The sequence below is a fragment of the Peromyscus maniculatus genome, chromosome 3, assembly GCF_049852395.1.
Source record: "Peromyscus maniculatus bairdii isolate BWxNUB_F1_BW_parent chromosome 3, HU_Pman_BW_mat_3.1, whole genome shotgun sequence".
NCBI classification, from domain to species: domain Eukaryota; kingdom Metazoa; phylum Chordata; class Mammalia; order Rodentia; family Cricetidae; genus Peromyscus; species Peromyscus maniculatus.
Window position 1 is genome coordinate 152,581,121 of NC_134854.1, and position 8,616 is coordinate 152,589,736.

Consider the following 8,616-nt stretch of genomic DNA (forward strand, 5'->3'; position numbering starts at 1 on the left):
TTGCTCTTTACCAGAAAGCCCCTGCTAGATATTAATCTGGAAATAGTCCTAGCAGTTCAGAAAGTCATGTCTCGACCCAGGGCCAGAGGTAGGACTCAGATAGGACTTGACAATGGAGGAAAAAAATTATATAACAGGAAGATTGAAAGGCACCAAGGAGGGGCAGGAGAGTTAGTTGAATGTATCTGCTGCTCCTGAAGAGGACTTGGTTCAGTTCACAGCACCCATATGGTGGCTTCCAAACATCTGTAACTCCATTCCAGGGGCCTGGCACCCTGTTCTGGCATTTGAGGACAGTAAGCATGCATGTGGCACACATATATACACACAGGCCAAATATTTATCCACATAAAATAAAAATAAATGAATGTTTTTTTAAAAAGAACTTTTCCCATTCCCACCTTCATTCTCTTCATAAAGAATTCATTTTGTCACAGTCCAAGTTCTGCCTGAGGATTGGTTTGGATCTTGTCAAGAGATGAAGTCTATTATTGTAGTCATCCTTTGTGGAGTAGCCTGGCCAGGGATATGTGTTCAGCTTTCTGCATCCTAATGTCAATAACTTCTACAATTGCATTTGTCTTTTCTACAGGAAGATAAGATTTAGTGGTTCTGAAGAAGGATACTGTTATGGACCCTGAAAGCAATTCAAAACAAGAATAGATTATGACTTTAAGAAGTAAAGAAATTATACACATAATTATAATTTACAGAATCTAATCATAATAAAAATATGATTTTGGAGCTGGGTGTCCTGGCACATGCCTTTCATTCCTAGCAGTAGCGAGCCAGAGCCAAAGACAGGTGGATATCTGTGAGTTAAGGCCAACTTAGAATTCACAGTGAGCTCCAGGACAACCAGAGCTACATAGTAAGACCCTATCTCAAAAAAAATTATACTTGATTGCATATAAAATCTGGTCTTAAAGTTAGAGTTATGAAAAATGTCATAAATGATTGAGGCAGGCAGAACTGTTGCATGTTTTGGATAAGCTGTGGCATGTGCTATACTGCTCCCACAATGACTAGGCATCCTGCAAAAATACAAAAAAAGGGGGACCTGGAGGCCAGAAATGGCCAGCAGATTCCAGAACCTACCAGAAAGTATCAACTTAGCAATGAGCACTAAGAAGACCTCATCCCCACGATGAGGTATATAGGGTATGTAAGGCTTACCCTTTCCTAAAAATAAATGAGCTTGCTTGCAACCTGTTGGAGTCTGTGTCATTGTCTCCACATCTCCTCAACCCCTGCCCTCAGGTCCTGGAGACCTCACCAGGCAAACAGCAACACAGGCTGAGATACAGAAGAATAGAAAGTATAGGCCTCCATGAGATGTCTATAGAACTCTTTGCCACAACTGTAATCTGAATAAATAAAGTGTAGATATAAACTGAGTTAGAACCAACACTCGGAGTTGTCTAAACAATAAGGTGGCTTCTGGTCACCCATAGCTCTTGGTACCTGGAATGTACCTGGTCTATATTTAGAAATGCAATAAATGTATAATACACACTAAAATTGAAGATTTGATTTTCAAAAAAGCATGCAAACTATCTCAACAATATTTACAGTGACTGTATGTATAACTAATGATGTCTTAGTATTTGGTATAAATAATTTACAGTATTAGTTTTTAATAAGAAGGAAATTTTGAAAAGATGTGAGACAATTTTAGCCCTCTGTCAAACTCCTCTACACTACAACATAGTCTTTAATGTGGTACCACTAAGAATTTCACAGGTAGTGGCCAACACTTTTCATCAGTGTTAAGTTTCCTATAAGCAAAATACCAATATATCCTGAGTGGGTTTTTGGTATCTGTCTAATAGCAATAGTACCCATTCTGTAGTTTCATTTTTACTCTATATCTGTCTGTGAATAACAGTTTATCAGATAACAGTTCATTTGAGAATTTGTCAATCCTTTCCTGTAATTGACACATTCTCCAGGACAGTGTCTAAACACTGTCTTTTGGGTATCTTTCTGCAAGGATTCTAAGAATTATGCACTCTGTTCTTTTGACAGTGTAAAGATACAACTAAATGAGGTTTTCTATGAGAAGTTAATTTCTTCAGGAGGGCAGGTTGGCTCAGCGTAAAGCAGGGGTTCTTAACCTGTGGGTTGTGACACCATTTGGGGGGTGCCTGCCAGACAGATATCCTGCATATGAGATATTTACATTATGATTCATAATGGTCTCAAAATTACAGTTATTAAATAATAACAAAATAATTTATGACTGGGAGTCACCACAACATGAGGAATTGTATTAAAGGATCACAGCATTAGAAAGGTGAGGACCACTAGCCTAATGACTTGATGCTGATACATAGACCCATGATGGCTGGAGAAAACTGACTCCTGTAGATCAGGCTGGCCTCAAACTTGGAGATCCATCTGTGCCTGCCTCCCAACTGCTGGAATTAAAGATGTTGTGATAGCACACCCTGTTGACTGAAGTTTCTTGGTCCCACTCATCCCCAGTCTGTCCAGCTGGGCAGCAGTCACTTTTAAAATAATCACTCAGAGGCTTAATATAAATTACAAACTGTTTGGTCTATGGATCAGGCTTATTGCTAGCTAGCTATTACATGTTAAATTAACCCATTTCTATTAATCTATATATTGCCATGTGACCATGTTGTTACCAGTCTGCTAGCATCTTGCTACTTGGGTGGGCTGGATGGTGTTTGTCCTGACTCTGCTCTTCTTCTCCCTGTGTCTCTGCTTGGATTTCTCACCTGGCTCTTAGCCTGCCTTACCATAGACCAAAGCAGCTTTAATTATTAACCAATGGGAGCAACAAATATTAATAGCTTAAAGAAAGACCATCCCACAGCACTTCCCCTTTTTCTGTCTATCAAAAATGGTTTTCTTTCTTTCTTTCTTTTTTTTTTTTTTTTTTTTTTTTTTTTGGTGTTTGTATGAGATAGGGTTTCTCTGTGTAGCTTTGTGCCTTTCCTGGATATCACTCTGTAGACCAGGCTGGCCTCGAACTCATAGAGATCTACCTGCCTCTTCCTCTGCGCCTGCCTCCTGAGTGCTTGGGATTAAAGGCGTGCGCCACCACTGCCTGGCTTGGTTTTCATTTTAAACATAGTAAAATATACATATAACAAAACAGTTATCATGCAAGAATTATAGTTTAATAGTTAGTCTATTTGCATTTGGCAAAATTAAAGAAAACATTCTGTCATCTATTCTATTTTTATGATTCTAAAGTTTTTATATCTAATTTATTTTTATTATGACTAAGGAAAACTATAATTATAACTATCTAGTATTCAGCTCCATCAAAGACCCCAGGAGGATATAACATTACCAAAGCAAACAGGAAGTGCATTGTAAGCAATTTCCAAAACTCTAGAAATAACAGAGGCATCTGACTGCCTGGACAGTCACCCAAATTTCCTCTGCAACATTGAGGCATCCACTTCAGTCTATAGGCCTAGGTCTAACAGACCTTTTTAGTGAAGTAGGAAATTTGAAGAATTGTCTCACTTATTGGCAAAATTTCAGTCACTTTTCCCTATGTCCTGAAGAAGGTCTGGCAGTTACCTCTGTAAAGCAGGAACCTAAGGACCATTTCATCTCACCTTCTTTTTGGCAAACTTCAGTGGTCATTTTCCCATGGGTTCTGCATGTCCAGGTTATACAACATATTGTCAAGCAGTCTAGACAAGAGCAGTTTCTTGCTCAAATGGCTAGTTTTGACATAAAGAGAGCAAACTCCATATGGAGTTTCTTTGATTCCCATCATCTTTTCTGCAGTAGATTGGTTCTGCCAGGAGCAGACATGTCTCACTGTCTAGAAAATTCTATGTTTTTCAAACATTTAAAATGCCATCTTCTGTAAGTTTTTGAAGTGTTTGAAGATTACCTACCTAACTGAACTATACCTTTATATACCTAAAAAAAACTAACCTGACTATAAGTTTGATTACCATAGATGACTATTAATCTGTATTTCTTAATTATATATTACAGTTTTAAATGAGTTGTATAAACATAATACCTTCAACAAGAATAGAAATATACATATAGTATAACAAAATTAATTTTAAATTTGTATCAAAAACTAAAATATAGCAATGTAAAATATTTCAAATGAGTTGTTGCTCTTTAAAAGTAGATTCAATAGTCTACCCTTTCATCTTATCATATCTATATTCCCTTTTCTTCTTTAGAAAGAGATTATATTTATAATCAATTGTGGTAGTATTGTGTTCTCCAAAATATTATGCATCCTAATAAACTTCTCTGGGATCAGACAACAGGACAGCCACTAGATTCAGAGGCTAGAAAATGGTGGCACTCACACCTTTAATCCTAGCATTCCAGAGGCAGAAATCCCTCTGGATCTCTGTGAGTTCAAGGCCACATTGGAAACAGCCAGGCATGGTGACTCATGCCTTTAATCCCAGAAAGTGAGCCTTTATTCCCAGGAAGTGATGTTAAAAAGCAGAAAGGCATATAAGGCGTGAAGACCAGGAACTAGAAGCTTTTGGCTGGTTAAGCTTTTAGACTTCTAGCAGCACAGTTAAGCTGAGATCCATTTGGATGAGGACTCAGAGGCTTCCAGTCTGAGGAAGCAGGATCAGCTGAGGAACTGGCAAGGCAAGGAAGCTGTGGCTTGTTCTACTTCCAGCATTCACCCCAATACCTGGCTTGGGTTTGTTCTATTAATAAGACATTTAAGATTCATGCTACAATCAATCTTCTTTAAATAAAAATAAACATTAATAAACAATATTTTGGAAATTTGTGAACAGCTTTCCATACTATTTCCTGCTGATTTGGCATGCTGGCAATCTTATGGGTATAATGAGAAAATTTAGAATTACAGTTAAATCTTGGCTGTAGTAGTCTGTGAGGCTGTATTGTTTCAGCCGTTGCATTGAAGCTGTTTTGGATGTTGGATCATTTGGGTCATGGCTATCACAGGAAACCTTTCAGGGGATCTTGGTTGATCAAACCATATTAGCCTGGAAGCAATCCAAAGGTTCTCATCTTCCGTGGAAACAAAAGCAAAACCTCTTTTCCAAAGCAACATATCCTTAGACCCAAATTTTGAAGTCAAAATTTACCTTTAAAACTTATGTTTGTTTAGCTCAGCAGCCTTTCCAATCAAATGTCTTTCTGTAGTTAGTTCATTAACAATCAAAAATTTCAAAGAAAGCACAATAATATACATAATCCAGACTATCTGTGTATTTTCCATCCTTACATGGCTTGACTTCTACATTATTTTCCCTGTCTCTTTAAAGACTTTATCTTTTAAGGATGTTTATTTCTTTATATATCTGCCAAGATTCCTTTTCTTCTCTCTTCCAAGCCTACATATATTTTCAAACATCTTGTAACCTGTTCAGATTTTTTTTCCATCTCAATCTCTCTTATTGTGTATCTGTACTCCTTTTATGACCAGGAGAGTTTTTAAACTGTTAAACTTCTTGACTAGTATGAAAGCAGCATCAGCCCTGGCTTCCAGCTCTGCCCTGATCAGTTTTCCAACATGGTGCTGTTACCAAGTAGTCATGCTTACCTCCCTAATTCTGGGAAGCAGTATTAAGTAGTGTGCCTGTGTTTTTAAGCCTGTAGCTGTGCTCCCAAGCCTGCAGGCAGCAGCTGGGAGAACCCTCTTAGTATCTTGGCCTGTGAGAGACCACAGGAGCCTGCCATGTTATCGCTGAAGCCTGCTGTGACCAGGCAATATACCATGGCTGGAAATGAGAGACATGAACTAGGAAGCTGATTTTAGCTTCATTTTAGAATCTCTCTTTAAGTTCTCTCAGGTTTTAGGTGGAAACTCTTACCACTATGTCTGGGTGCCAAATGTAGCTAGAAGTTTTCCTGTGTGTGTATCTATAATCCCTTTCTAGCTAGCTCAGTCAATTGGTAGAGCATGAGACTCTTAATCTCAGGGTTGTGGATTCATGCCCCATGTTGGATGCCCAATGTAGACTCAAGTTTCTCAGTCCTGCTCTGTCCCACCCAGGCAGCAGCCATTTTTAAAATAATCACTCAGAGGCTTAATATTAATAACATACTGTTTGGTCTGTGGCTCAGGCTTACTGCTTGCTTGCTCTTACATCTTAACCCATTTCTATCAATCTATATATTGCCACATGGCCATGACATTACCATTCTACTGGCATCTTTTTTTTGACATGTATTAAAATTTATTAGAAATATGTAAAAGGAGATATTTAACTTCACTGAGGCTTGATTTCTAAGTTAAAAACATATGAAGTGATGACAAGCTACTTCATGGAGGAGATTTTGAAAATTAAAAATAAAATACCTAAAATTATTTTAACTATTTACCTAAAATTGTTTCTCATTATATACAGAGTTCTACATTTAAATATATCTTAAAATTCTGTTGATTATTCAGTATGAATATTAAATACACAAATTTTCAGTAGTATGACAACATATGAACAGCTAATTAAGAGACAAGGACAAAATAAAGAACTAAAAGAAGAGAGAATAAACACACACACACAAAAAAAAAATTGAACGCAGCCTATAGAATTTTTTCCCCCGCAATTGTTTTTGAATTGTCAAGTTACACTAGGGACACACACCATGGAACTATGGTGTTTAATACTGTTTGGAAAATTTCATCTCTACATGGTTTATTTTTATGTACAGAGATTATTTTCAAATTTGTTTTATAAGTTGTTGCTAGAGGACTTCTCTCCAGTACATAAAATATTTATCTAGCCTAAAGAACCAAGTGAATAAAGACCAAAATTAAAAAAAAAAAAAGAAAGAAAATAGGGTAACTGTTTGGAACTGAAGATCTAATTATACATCACTAAGAAGATAATAATTTATTTGTTAAAGGCTTAATAGAAGTAATAAGGAAAAAAAAGAAGTGTTGGACTTGGCTGTTACCTGTGTATATATATTTAAGTATGTGTGTGTGTGTGTGTGTGTGTGTGTGTGTGTGTTTGTAGGTATATATATATATACAAAATTTAGTTCTACTGGCATCTTGCTCCTTGGGTGCCTGATGGTGTCTACCCTGGCTCTGCCCTTCTTCTCCAGGTGTCTCTGCTTGGATTTCCCACCTGGCTCTTATCCTGCCTTACCATAGGCCAAAGAAGCTTTATTTATTAGCCAATGGTAGCAATACATATTCACGGCATACAGAAAAGCATCCCACAGCAATGCCCAGCATGATTTTAGCTTTTTGAGGAAGGAGATCACTCTTTAGCTAAGGCTGTCATCAAACTCATGATAATCCTTCTGCCTCAGCCTCCCAAGTGCTGGGATTGTGGGCATAAACACTGTGATAGGCTTTATCAAATACTCTTAACCTTTACTCTACTGTTGGGTACAGGTTTTATCTGGTATTTGGCAATATAACAGATACTAAGGGGAAGAAGTATGGGCATTTTGTAATATATGTTATATTCTGAAGAAGGATTTCAAGATTTACTTTTTATTTTTAAGGTAAATATATTTTGCTAAGTTTATATACAGTAATATTCTACAAATATTCCCAATTGCAGCATATGAGAATAAACTTATTAAGACTCATTTCCAAATTTCTGAACCTTGAGTTTATGTAATTTACTGTAGATGCCCTCTTGTGGTCACTGTGCATAAGTCATAAAATCTGGTGAGCTCTTGAGCAAATTTAACACAGAAGGGGACAAACAGTACAGGTCTCACGGGTTCAAAAGACATACCTCCTATTTGGATTTAAAAATTCCCAAAAGCCATTTAAAGTCATGTTACAAACTGCATCATATGGTGCTCATTATTCATCCATTATACCTGGATTCCTGAAGGACCTTCTACACGATGGGTTTTGTACTCATTGACTTGACAGTTTACTGAGAGTAACTACAAGTGAATGTACATTAAAAGGCTTGACCAAGGACTTTTGTTTATGTGTAATTATCCACCCTTTATAAAATGTACAGTGTTTAGTTATTGTTGGCAGCTCTAAAGCAGCCAGCACCAATCAACATCACAGCACCCCTTGGCATGCCACTGTGTGATTCTCATGTATGCTTTCATGCCGGCTATGGTGGTCTATTATGAATTTTGTCACTCAGAAGATACTGGCAGGAGGATCAAGAGTTTGAGTCCAAACTGATCCACATATCAAAATCCTGTCTCAAAAATAAAAACACAAAACAAAACAAAAATCTGTTTATAAAGACATACCATGCATGTGTGTAGAATATGTATACACATATTCACATGTAAGTCTAACATCTACCAATTATTTAGTAGTAAATGGGTACTGTACAGAATTTTAACATTTCATCAATCATTAAAGTGGATTATTTGACTCTTATACGCTAAATCAAACTTCTAAATTTCCTTCACTGAAAGCACATTTTTTCCCCATTTTTCTTTGGTATTTTAAACAACCTCTAAGTTTTTGTTAGTAAAAATAATTACAAATAGGACTTTTCATATACAAGGTGTTTTGAAGCTTCCCAGGGCCTTAAAAGACAAGGCAGTTCCTTTCAGTGTTTTTACCAGGAATGTTGGCTGTTGACATAGGAAATATGTGTGGGGTGATGAAATTATGAATATCAGGCAAGAAGAAGCTACTGGAATCATTGGGTACAATAAAAGAAAATA